At 45.2% G+C, this 10,307-nt stretch overlaps 1 non-coding gene across 1 annotated transcript; it reads left to right on the plus strand.

Annotated features, from left to right (window-relative positions):
- The first annotated feature begins 2,699 nt into the window (after nucleotides 1–2,699).
- On the plus strand, nucleotides 2,700–2,831 carry LOC123818270. The gene has a single exon (XR_006785602.1). It is a non-coding gene; the product is annotated as a small nucleolar RNA SNORA42/SNORA80 family (small nucleolar RNA).
- Nucleotides 2,832–10,307: the final 7,476 nt, after the last annotated feature.

Genomic DNA, 10,307 nt, shown 5'->3' on the forward strand with positions numbered 1-10,307 from the left:
ATAGCTCACACTTACTCAGCACTGACTATTTGCCAGGTACTATCCTAAGAGTTTTATATGTAACTACAGCCTTCACCAAAAAAAAAAAAAAGCCATGAGTGTCATCATCCCATTTTAACACATTAAAAAAAACTGAGATAAGTAATTTACCCAACATTGCACAACTTCATAATTTAACTTCATCTCTCACACAGATAAATATTAGTGATTTAATCTGGGCAGAGGGCACTCTAAGACTTCTGAGGTCTCCTGAATGAAATCCACCTTCCAGAATGACCTTTGCCCCCCCTTTTCAGGATCTGACAGTCAGCGTTTTGCGTTCTGTCCTACCCTCACTTGTGCACCTGTTCCCTCACACCACACTCACAACTGCACATCCTGACATAAAAGTATTTTTGAACCTTATAATTACTTGTATGGGCCTGAATATATTTGTGAATAAATAGGGCCTGGCTCCCGGTCCCCATGAAAAGTCTCTTTCACTAAATTGTCAACTATTTGCACAGCCATTCTTTGGCCACAAAAGAAGTGCGCTAGGGAAAGAAAACCTCATGAAAAGGAAGCAGGAGGAGGGAGAGTCCCTGGAATGGTCACAAAGGGGAGGAGATTTCAAATCAGAAACAGTCATAAAACACACCCAGAATTTGTGGCCTTTGAACAATAGCAGCCCCACCTGTCTCTTTCCATGCGTGTTGGCATCTGACTTCCTTCTCAGCCTGCCCCTCCTGGCCCTGTGACCTTAAACCAGTACTAGAGGCCGAGGACCTGGGGCCAAACCACTGAACCTCGGCACTATACTATGGGTGGAGGAAGCAAAAAAAGGAGTCAAGTGTTCAACTCATAAGCGACCTGACTCACTTGTGTACATACCACCTGGGCAGAGAACGGTTTAAGGAGTTTTACTCAGGAGTCATACTTCCTCAAAGCCATGACTGTGAGCACAGGGGTGGGTGTGGGAGGCATCACAGCCTTTTTTCCTTTAGAAACCCATTGTCCCTTCATGCTCCCTCTGTTGGGTTACATTCCCCTGTCCATAGATCACTTATTTACTGAGTTGGGTTCCAGGAAAAAAATCTCAGTAGAATTCCTTAAAGTCCCAAGCACTAAGTTCAAGAGTGTCTAATTGTGATGATCAAACACAAATATCTTTTAAAGCCTCCACAGGAAATTTTGACAAGAGCCTTTGCGCCACCCACAATTCCCGTGGGTCCCCAGGGGGCCACAAACAAGAGGGAGAACATCTGCATGCAGAAACCTTTACGTCTGCACCTCATCTAAGGCTCACAGTGACCCATGAAGTAAGTACTATTATCTCTGTTTCGCAAGTGAGACACTGAAACTCCAAGAAGTCAATTAACTTGTCCCTTATCCAAGAACTGGTAAAAAATGGAACACGGATTAAGACTCACATATTTCTGAGTCTAAAGCTCATGTTTTCACTCCACACCATCCTGTTGACCAGATTTCAAAGACAGGAAAGATAACTGCATCCAACAGAAATCCTCATGAGAGGCTTCAATGAAGAGTCAGAACCTAAAATGGGCCTTAAAATGAAGAATAATTCAAGAGGCTGAGCAGGAAGGCAAGGTTGTCATAGAAAGCAGAATCCCTGGCTGGTGTGGCTCAGTGGACTAAGCACCGGCCTGTGAACCAAAGGGTCACTTATTCGATTCCCAGTCAGGGCACATGCCTGGGTTTCAGGCCAGGTCCCCCGTGGGGGGCGCACAAAAGGCAACCATACGTTGATGTTTCTCTCTTTCTCTCTCCCTTCCCCTCTCTAAAAATAAATAATTTTTAAAGAAAGAAAGAAGGAAAAGAATTAGAATAAACTCATACATGAGAAAGTAAGATGCAGTTCAGTTCACAGAGACTAAGGGAGCAGACTGGAGCCCTGCTCCAGCTTTAAATGACAGCTTGAGAAATTTGAACTGTATTCTAGAGGTGATAGGAGTAACTGAAACCCTTTGAGAACGTCAGAAACATGACAAAATAGCATTTTCAAGAAGATTACTCTGACAGTATGAGGCAAGATGATTTAGGGAAGTGGTTCTAACTCTGGCAACTCATTAATTCTCAAGAAGTTCTCTTTTTCTTCTTTTTTTTAAGATAGACTATTTTTTTTAAGATTTTACTTATTTTTAGAGAGGGAAGGGAGGGGGAAAGAGAGAGAGAGAGAGAAACATCAATGTGCAGTTGCTGGAGGCCATGGCCTGCAACCCAGGCCTGTGCCCTGACTGGGAATCGAACCTGTGATGCTTTGGTTCCCAGCCCGAGCTCAATCCACTGAGCTACGCCAGCCAGGGTGCTCTTTTTCTTCTTTTCACTTTTCATTTTAACCTAGTTTCAGAGTTTCAAAAATATTTATGTCCCCTTCATTCAACTTCCCCAAACATTACTTCTGTAGATAACCACAGTACAATGATCAAAGTCCATAAATTATCAGTGGTATAATATCATGAGCTAACCTCACATCTTATTCAAATTCCACCGACCTTCTCACTAAGGCCTTTTTTCCCCGACAAAGATCCAGCCTAGGCTTACACGTGGCATTTAGTTGTCTCGTCTCCTCAGTCTCCTTTAATCTGGGCCAGTTGCTCAGGACTTCCTTTTCCTTCATGACCTTAACATCTCTTAAAAATATTGGTCAGGTATTTTGTAGAATGACCCTCAGGCTGGACTTATTTAATATTTCCTCATACGCACGGGCTTGGATTTATGGCAGGCCCATCCCCTTGGGTCTCTCATAGTGCCCTGTGCCAGAGCACCCTGGCCTGGGACCATTGCCCAGCCTCTGCATGTGGGCTGCAGGCTCTGAAGCGGGCTGCACAGTGGAAAAAAAAATATTCCCTGATGATTAAACTTAGATAAGGCACTTTTGGCAAGAATACCACAAAAGGGATGCTGCGGTTTCTCAGACCATCATTATCAGGAGGCCCGAGATACCAACATCTCTCACCACTGGCACTGTTAACCGTGAACATCTGCCTCAGGCTTCTCCACTTCAGATGACTATTTCACCTGGAAGCTTTTTAAAACTACCAACGCCTGGGCCACATTACACACCAATCAAAACAGGCTCTCTGCAGGTGGGGCACAGGCGTTGGTGGGTTTTAAATGTCCTACAGGTGGTTCCAACCAGCAACCAAGGTTGGAAACCATTGGCTTAGACAGTGAAGATTAAAATCCTGGAAACATGCAAGGAATCCCTTCCTTGAGCCTCTCTTCAAAAAAATAAATAAAGTCAACAGTTTCAGGCACAAATAAATACATCTGGACTTTGGCATGAACCCATGGTAGGGAAAAGGAAAGGCGAAAAACCCCCTGACTAAGAAAGCGATGAGTGAGTAGACTGCTGTCCAATAAAAAGAGAAGGCAGGGCACTAATTAAAGTGTCTAGCCTTCCCGGTCCACTTCAGCTCCAGGCCGCAGAGAAACCTTTGCTGCAGTGAAAGCACACACCATAAAATTTTACTGTCGAGAGCCCAACATGATCTCCTAATTGCCGCTGAGGGAGGGAATTATGGATCATGTGAGAAAATGTACAGCCACACATGCACAGATAAACACTTCCGGGTGCAACTGAACGAATAATTCACAGAATCTTGGTCAAAGGGATGTGATCCCCTTAAACAACCTTTCCCTCCCCACTTATCTTTTCGTCCTTAATCTCTTCTGAAATAAGAGAGCAAGGGCCTTGCTGTAAATTTTATGAAATAGAAAAGTGTACACATCTCCGGCCCCCAGGCTGAAGCAATATGGTCGACTGGCAATATGGTCAACTTCCTTAGTGTTATTAACTTGTGGTTTCAATGTATTCCACCAACCCCTCCCTCGGAGGGGCCATCTGATAACATGCACACACCAATTTAACCAGAATGTGGAGGCAGGAAGGAGCCTGAAGAGAATAGGCCCTAAAGTATTCACCAACTGCCAGGATCTGGAGCTGCGGGTGCAGCAAGAGCTGCTACTGGGCAATAAGTGACAAAAGAGGAGGCAGCTGTAACACTCAGGGAGTACTAAAAAAGAAGTAACTCACCCTGGCCCAGTGCCTCAGTTGGTTGGAGCGTCATCCCCTATACCAAAAGGTTGCAGGGTTCAACTCCCAGTCAAAGCACATGCAAAAGGTTGCCTGTTGGATCCCTGGTAAGGGCGTGCACCGGAAGCAACCAATCGATGTTTCTCCTTTTCTCCCCTTCTTCTCCCTCTAAAATCAATAAACATATCCTCAGGTGAGAATTTTAAAAAATTAAAAAATGGGGAGTGGAAGGGTAGAGGGATTGAGCAAAAAAGAAAAAAAGAGAAAGAATTATGAACACAGACAACAGCATGGTGATTGCGGGGGGGTTGGGGGGTAGAGGTGAAAGAGGGTATGAAGGGATAAATGGTGATGGAAAAAAATAAAATAATAAAATTAAAAATAGAGTCCTGGCTTGTGTGGCTCAGTGGATTGAGTGCCAGCCTGAGAACCAAAGGGTCACTGGTTTATTTCCCAGTCTAGGGCACACGCCTGGATTGCAGGCCAGGTTCCTAGTAGGGGGCACGTGAGAGGCAACCATACACTGATGTTTCTCTACCTCTCTTTCTCCTTCCCTTCCCCTCTCTCTAAAAAATAAATAAAATCTTTTAAAAATTAAAAAGTAAAATTAAAAAATGAAGTAAATTTTTAAAATTAACTCAATTATCCCTTAATTATTACACAACCAATTCTCCCTCAAGCCTAATGAGTCTCACTGAGTGGAATGGCACATAATTAAACACTAATACATGGGTAAAATAATTTATAGAAAGGTGGGTCCAACTAGGTCAGGAATGGCGGGGAAAGGTTACATGAAAGAGACAGGATTCAAGTTAGGCCTTTGGAAGGTTAAGTCTCAGAGAAACAGAGACAAGGAGAAACACAAGCACAGGGAACCAGGTGCCAGGCATCACTGTAGATGCTAATTTGGAAGGTGATTTCAGGAATGAGAGTGGGCTTGCATATGCTATATATTCCCCTCAACCACCATATGGGGCTATTTCAGAAGAATATGCTGATCCCCAAGAAGGTGAAGTAACCTGCCAAGGTCAGTTGTGGACCTGAGATTAGAAAGTAGGCGTGTCTAACTCCAGAATCCACGCCAGTACCATTACCACAAAGAGAGGCCCAAATACAGTATGCTTAGAGAACAGGAAGGCATGAGGATAGTTACAGAAGAAAGACAGGGTTAAAAAAAAACAGGAAAGTTAGGTAAGCTTACTAAAGTGGGACCACTTGTTTGTTGTACACCCATGAAAACTCGTCAGAGACATTTGAACTTGATCTTGTGGTTATAGAAAAGCTACTGAAGATTCTGAGTAACCGAAGGGACACCTTGAGCAAAGACCAAAGGGGATGATGGAAAAATTGGGAGTTCTCGGTTCCTAAGCTAAAGAGATGCCACTAACGAGAGTAAAGGAGGCCACACAATGTAGTGGAGTCAGAGCTGGACTGCATCAGAAGCTTGGGTTTAAATGCATAAAGTTACACACCCAAGTCATGACTATGTTAAGCAGGTCACATTCTCCCTCTAGACTTCAGTTTCTCTTCATAAGTCAGATGAAGTGAGAATTAATCTCTAAATGACCTCTAAAGCTTTGCTACTCAAAGTGTGGTCCACCAACCAGCAGTGAGCATCAGCGTGGTTCATTATAAGAAAGGCAAAATCTCAGGCCCCACCCAAAGAACAGATCTGTATTTAAACAAGCTCTTCAGGTGATCCGTAAGCACATTCAAGTTTGAGAAACTTTTCTAAAGTGTCTTCTAGTTCTAAAATGCAATAGTTTCAGACTCAGATTAACTCTGTCACTTCACAAGGGGGAGTAAAGAAGAAAAAAGTTTACCTGTTCACTTCATTTATGCCATTTTCCTAGTCCTAACCAGGGCTCTCGGGCTTGCCCACACCTGTGGAGCTCTTAGGAAACACCAGTGGGGCCGTGCTGCCACCTTGTGGCCATAATTAGTAAATGCACTTACTCTGTGTTCTCATCAGTGAGGGTGAGATGGGGAAGGTTGGCAGAGTGGGCAAAGTCCGAGTCACAGATTAGAGGATCACAACCACGCATAATGCCTGGAAGTAATGTCAGAGAGAGGTCAGCGTGCATCCTGGAGTTCTTTCACCTTTCAAAGGGCAGTTTTTACAATACCTAATAAAATGTGATATTAGTGGGAAACCAAGGTTTCAAACCAAGCTTTAGGGTATGGAGGGAACCCAATTAAAAGCCAGACCATGATAGTTCAGTGAAAGACAACCAGATAAAGGTAAACACAGACTTTTTTTGGCCTGTCTGATAAACCCCCCTGTGAAAATGTCCACTTTTGGTTTTCTGGGCTCAGTTTTCCTAATTTCAAGCTCAGAGGGGAAAAAAAAGAATGCAGACATCCCAGGTGCTGCTTTTTTGCAATCTCGGTTAGACTGGACATTCCCTTCTGGTTCACCCAAGGCGTTTGCGGTTCTGCCTGGTTCTGAATGTCCTCTCTCTCCCATTAGAGCTCACCACATTTGCGTGTGTAGCAGCCAGCCAGCTGCACACCAGCAGAAATTCTAGCAAGCCAGGAAATGGGTGTTAGTCCTGTGGCTTCTACTTTGTTCCCTGCACTTCAGTGTCCACTTCTGTAAAGCAGAGCAGTTGGATTAGCGCTCCGTGGGTCTGTGTGCACTGTGTGAGCTCCTCAGAGACCACATTGGGCTGCTTCCTCTTGGCAGCCAACACCTAGAAACTTGGGGCTCTCAAATGTTCACTGAATGGATGCATGAATAAATTACTGCTATTAGAGCAACACAAATCAAGGACTCAATCAACAAATATCTCTAATGGCTACTAAGTACACTGTAGAGGCAGAAACCAAGTAACAGCGGCAGAATGCTATTTTCTCCCCACTTTCCCCTTACCTTGTTCCTGGAAGAAGGCCTTTGGAAATCAGACTGTGTTGACACAAGTAATGTTTTCTCAAGATGGGCTTTAAGTAGCCTTGAAAGCTGTAAGGATTTACATTAGCTATAGACAAAGGGGTTAGGCTAGTTCTGGGACAGACTCAGCAGAGCCCACAAGGAAGAAGTGCCCTCTCTTGTGGACTGGCTGTGGACCGCAGATTGAAAAATTCACCTGCAAATAAGCAGAGGCTCCTGGGGCTCTCTGGTGCCTGGCTACTCTCTCTTTTGGATAATCTTGGAAACAGTCACCTGGAAATCAATCCCAAATTCCAACGGATTTACAAGAATGTAAGCAGTCTTTTGTCAGAGTTGGTTCATAGCTAATAACAAGCTAACTGTCCTGTCTCTTTCTCTTACTCTCTGGCTGCTGTAAATTTAATGCAGAACATCTCAGAATTTTTTTTCTTGTCAATATCAATGGACTTCATGGATCCAAAGCCCCTTCCTGTGGTACTGAGGGCCCCACATCCCACCCCAAGTCCATGGAGGGGGAAATCAGAGCGAACTGACCAGGAGCCAGGACCTGGGGAAAGCAGAGGAGTAAACAGACTGATGGGACAGGTAAGAAGGTCTGAGGAGGAGCTCCCTGGTCCTGCAGCAGCCTGGCAGTGGGCTGAGGGACAGCTCAAAGGGAAAAGTAAAGAACCCCGCATCAGTTTCTGTGTGTACGCAGGGCCATTTGTCAGTAGAACTTTCTTTCTGGTAATGAACTGCACTTTCACATGCTTTCCAACATATCGGGCCTAGTTAAAGTGTCACAAAAATATCACTCAATTCAATAAACATTTATAGAATGCTCCCAGAGTGCCAGGCCCTGCATCAGTTCAGGAACACAAAAGCACATATCAAACAGCCCCTGCCCTCTGATTAGCTTCATGCTCCTTCTCTGCACTGCCCTCCTGTCTGCCCCCCACCAACCCAGGTCCCACCCACCCCGTGAGACCCAGCCCATGTTCCTCCTGACCCAGAGTCCCCTGAGCTACTACTCTCAGGCCACAGTGAACTCCTGCCACTTCTGAAATTTGGTTCCGTTTATATCTCTAGGTTTTATGAACTGTATGTCCTCTCTCTGGTTAGACTTGAGCCTCCTAAGGACAGAGACCATTGCTGGAATTTTCCAGAGAGAAACCACAACAGCGGTTTATATGGGGCCAAGCACTAGCCTTCAACCAGAGGACCATCTCCACGGCCTAGCACAGTGCCTGGCCCCTGGCAGACAAGTTATAAACTTCTTACTAGCAAAGACTACTACCTACTCTCCAACATGTCAACGGGAAGGGATAATCTGAAAATTGAGAGGGTAAGAATGATCAAACAAAACATCAAAGAGAGTTTGACTCATGCTGCCTCTCCCCTCCTCTCAGGGGAAGCCAAGCCGCACCACCTTTTCTCCTTCCTGCTGATCCTTCCTGATCGCTCCCCGCTGGCCGCCCAGGAACATGACCCAGCCTTCAAGCCTGGCCTCTCCCCTTTCTTTGAGCACACTTCCTAAAGTCTCTGAAATGACCCAAGGTAAGGGCTAATGTTCTGTGACCCTCAATGTTTACTCTAGGTTTCCTTTTGCTTTAGGCCATTTTCAAACAAGGTTTGCAGCCAAGGGCCCCAGTGGCCTGTGCAAACACCTGCCTCCTGCACTTCCTGTTCCTCAAACCCTCTTGGGCCTGAAGTCCTGGGGGGTTTCCACCAATCTGGTTCCCGCTCCTTTAGGCTGGAGGAACTAAGCTGTCTTCCCGAAGAACAACGAAGAACAACGAGGAGCCACCGCTCCGGTGCCTCTGGCAAGAGAGAATGGCCTCTGCCTCCCACCATGTGTGAAACGGAGGAGACTGTACAGGGAGCAAGGACAGGGCAAGCTCCCGAGCACTCCGCCACTACTGCCGACGTTGGGCCAAGGGAGGAGCGGGAGCACACGGAGGGGAGACAGACCGTGCCATCCCCTCCTCAGCCAACCCTGCGCACAGCCAGACCTCGCCTCTCAAACGTCTCCCACCTCAACAATTCGGTCCTCAACCAAGTTGTTCACAGAAAAAACGTCTTGGTTTTCAGACAAAATTTCTGTTCTCAGCCCAACTGCCCTTTCATGCTGATACCTGTCTGATCAGTCGTGAGTCTCTCAGGAGACAAAGGGCAGAATGAGCAAGTATGAGTCAGTTTACCACTAAGCCTCGTGTTGTTAACATCTCAGGAAATTAGGCTGCGAATATTTTCATGGGGTTTTTTTTTGCTTTTGTTCCTGCTTATTATTACTAAATACATCCAGTAAGTCACCGTGGACTCTAAGGAGCTTGGCGATAGCAGCAAAGTAGAAGGAAAGTTGTGAGAACAACAATAGAGCTTTAAAAAGAAATAACTGCAAAGTAAGATAGAAGTGTTCGACTGTCTGAGCTGGCTACGGAGTATGGTGTGGCTACATTGATTAGCACAATTTTAAAACATACAGAGGCCATCAACAGTGCTGATGTTACAAAGGGTGTGAAAGTGCTCACGAAACAACAATCATGGGCAATTGAAGAGGTAGGAAAACTGTTGCTGATTTGGATAAACAAAAAGCAATTAGCCGGTGGTAGCATTTTGGAGGCAATGATATTTGAAACAGCGAAGATGCCACACACTGACCTCCTGAAAGACAGCCCTGGACCGAGTGCTGAAAGTGATTCATTTAACACCAGTACGAGGTGGCTCGAATTTAAGAAAATAAGGGGCATTCAAGCCCCGGCTGGCGTAGCTCAGTGGATTGAGCGAGGGCTGCAAACCAAAGTGTCACAAGTTCGATTCCCAGTTAGGGTACATGCCTGGGTTGCAGGCCATGACCCCCAGCAACCGCACATTGATGTTTCTCTCTCTCTCTATCTCCCTCCCTTCCCTCTCTAAAAATAAATAAAGTAAAATCTTAAAATAAATAAATAAATAAGGTCAGTCAAAGTAAAGCCTATAATGTCTGATCTCCACTAATAAAAGCCATACTTTAAAAAAAAAAAAAAGGAAAATACCAATATAAAAAGAAAGAAAGAAAATAAGTGGCATTCAGAGTGTAGTGAGGCACGGGGAGGTGGCCAGTAGTTCTAACAAATAGCTGCTGATAATTTCTTTATAGACTTTCAAGAATACGTAGAAGCTGAGGGATCTGTTCCCCAAGGAGCATTCATTTGTGATGAGACGGGTGTCTTCAGGAAGAAAATGCCAAAGAGGACCTACATCACACGGGAGGAGAAGTCACCGCCAGGACACGAGCCAGTGAAGGACTGGCTGGCGTTGCTGTTGAGAGGGAACACAAGTGGGGACTTGAAATTGAAGCCTCTGCTCGTCTGCCATTACGAAAACCCATGAGTTTGCAAGAAAAGCAATGTTATAAAAAGC

Source organism: Phyllostomus hastatus, unplaced genomic scaffold (assembly GCF_019186645.2).
Source record: "Phyllostomus hastatus isolate PE091 unplaced genomic scaffold, TTU_PhHast_1.1 phas_contig_277, whole genome shotgun sequence".
Classification (NCBI taxonomy): Eukaryota; Metazoa; Chordata; class Mammalia; order Chiroptera; family Phyllostomidae; genus Phyllostomus; species Phyllostomus hastatus.